At 57.6% G+C, this 2274-nt stretch overlaps 1 protein-coding gene across 2 annotated transcripts in view; it reads right to left on the minus strand.

The window, feature by feature from the left end:
- PPP2R3B (protein phosphatase 2 regulatory subunit B''beta) overlaps positions 1 to 2274 on the minus strand; it is a 48640-nt gene that overhangs the window by 35035 nt on the left and 11331 nt on the right. The gene's annotated exons all lie outside the window — the stretch shown is intronic.

Below are 2274 nucleotides of genomic sequence, written 5' to 3' on the forward strand. Positions count from 1 at the left end.
CCCCATCGCTCCCCAACCTCATTCCCCTCCCCATCCTGTACTTGGTCCTCACCCCATCCCATCTCTCCTCTAACCTCATTTCCCCTCCCCCATCCTCCATGCCCCCCAACATGCCCCCATCTCTCCCCAACCTCATTTCCCCTCCCCCATCCTGTACCTGCTCCTCACCCCATCCCCATCTCTTCTCTAACCTCATTTCTCTAGCCCCATCCCCATTCCCCATCTCTGCCCTAATGTCATTTGTTCTTTTCTCATTCTCCACCCCTATTGCCCCGCCTTTCCCCTAATCTCATTTCCCCCTTCCCCATCCTATACCTGCTCCTCACCCCATTCCCCATGTGTCCCCCAATCCCATTTCCCCCACCCCTCCCCCAGCCTCCCATCACCTCCAATCACCCTGCATAAACCCCCATCTCCCTCCCAGTCGTCACGGTCCCTACCATGCCCATGGCCCTGGGCCACCACAACCCTGTGCTGACCTGCCCAGGGCCACGTCCAGATCCACACTCAGATGCACTGGGCTGAAGGAAGGCGGGAACCACCCCCCTCGTCCCCCAACTCTCCCCCACAAGAAACCCCGTGTGAGTCACCGCACACACCCTAGAGAACACTCACTTTACCCGGGACACACGCTCATCCCCACGGAACACCGTTGAAGTAGACCTTCTGTAACATGAAACACTTTCCCGCTAAAGGAATTCGTAGAATTTGTCTCCCAAACAGTGATGCTGGTGAGACAGGCTCATCCTAAAACAATCAGACTTTCGAGAACCAGTTCTCCCGGGAGCCAGACCCCCTGATGGCAAGTCACCGTGACTCCATGACTCAGGCAGGAGGAGAAATCCCGTGACTCAGGCAGGAGGAGAAATTCCGCAAACATCCTAGGGAACCATCTACCAGAAACCACCAAACATTCATCTTCCTACTGGGTGAGAGGAGATCATCCCGTGGCTGATTCCACTTTCATTGTCTTAGAGATCCCAAACACGCTTTCCTCAAAAACACGGAACAAACATACAACACAAACCACCTGAGGACAAAATTTCCAAAGCTAGAAGACACAGTCAGACAAGGAAAAACGCAAAATGTGTAAATGTTGACACGTGAACAAAAGAAACTCCAACTACAGAATCAGCAAAAGCAGGTCTCTTCCTCCCCCTGAAAAGCTCTGTTTCATTCTGTGGCATTTTCTTCCTTAGGCCTCACCAGGCGCTAAGTCCTCACCAGCAGAGAAAGGGTGAGTGTTTCATGTGGCAAGTGTCCGTAAACCCAGATGCAAGGCACTTAGGGAGCACGCGAGCGAGTGGAGGTCCAGCTTCCAGCCTTGCTGTCCTGTTCCCCCCATCCAGTCCCCATGTCGTGTCCCCTGTCCCCATCCAGTCCGCCATCCTGTGTCCCCCATCCCCATCTAGTCCCCCGTCCTGTGTCCCTCACCCCCATCCAGTCCCCCGTCCTGTGTCCCTCACCCCCATCCAGTCCCCATGTCCCGTCTCCCCCATCCCCATCCAGTCCCCATGTCCCGTCTCCCCCGTCCCGTCTCCCCCATCCCCATCCAGTCCCCATGTCCAGTGTCCCCACCCCCATCCAGTCCCCATGGCCTGTGTCCCCTGTCCCCGTCCAGTCCCCATGGCCTGTGTCCCCCTGCACCCGAGCACTAGGGGGCGGGTGGAGGGCCAGTGGCCGCAGAGAAACCTGAATGACTCGGGAGCTCACGGGAAGTCTCAGCCTTTTCAAGGACGCGGTCCCCTTAAACCACCGACAAGACACACACACACACACACACACACACGGAGACGTAAAGCCAGGTGCGAGCAAGCTCATGAGAATCACCACAGAGTCCACAGGCCAATCCGTGACTACCACCACCCAGGTGTCCCGGGTCGCTGCTGCAGGCTCTGAGAATGTCCACACAGCGCTCACAAAGCACGGCAGGGAGAGCAGGGAACGCAGCCGCTTGCACGGCCATGGGGAAGCTTCCCTCCGTTCACGAGGGTGAAAGCCCCCGATGTTGACGACTGAGGTTCAAGCCACCAGCTGAACCGTCTCTGCTGAATTGTCTCTGCTGAACCGTCTCACGCTGGGGACAGCCACTAGGTCACAGGCCCCCCTGCAGTTTCCTGACCCGCGGTTCTATCGCAAAACCACAGGGAGGGAAGCCGGGGCTTCCTTTACGGAAGGCTTTCCCTGACACTCCAGCGCCTCACGGGACACCTGCTCCCTACAATCACGACACTGCCGTTCGGGGGGTGGGGCACGAGTGCAGGTGGGGACCCC

Source organism: Mirounga leonina, unplaced genomic scaffold, assembly GCF_011800145.1.
Source record: "Mirounga leonina isolate KUSES-001 unplaced genomic scaffold, KU_Mleo_1.0 Mir_268, whole genome shotgun sequence".
In the NCBI taxonomy this organism is placed as follows: Eukaryota; Metazoa; Chordata; class Mammalia; order Carnivora; family Phocidae; genus Mirounga; species Mirounga leonina.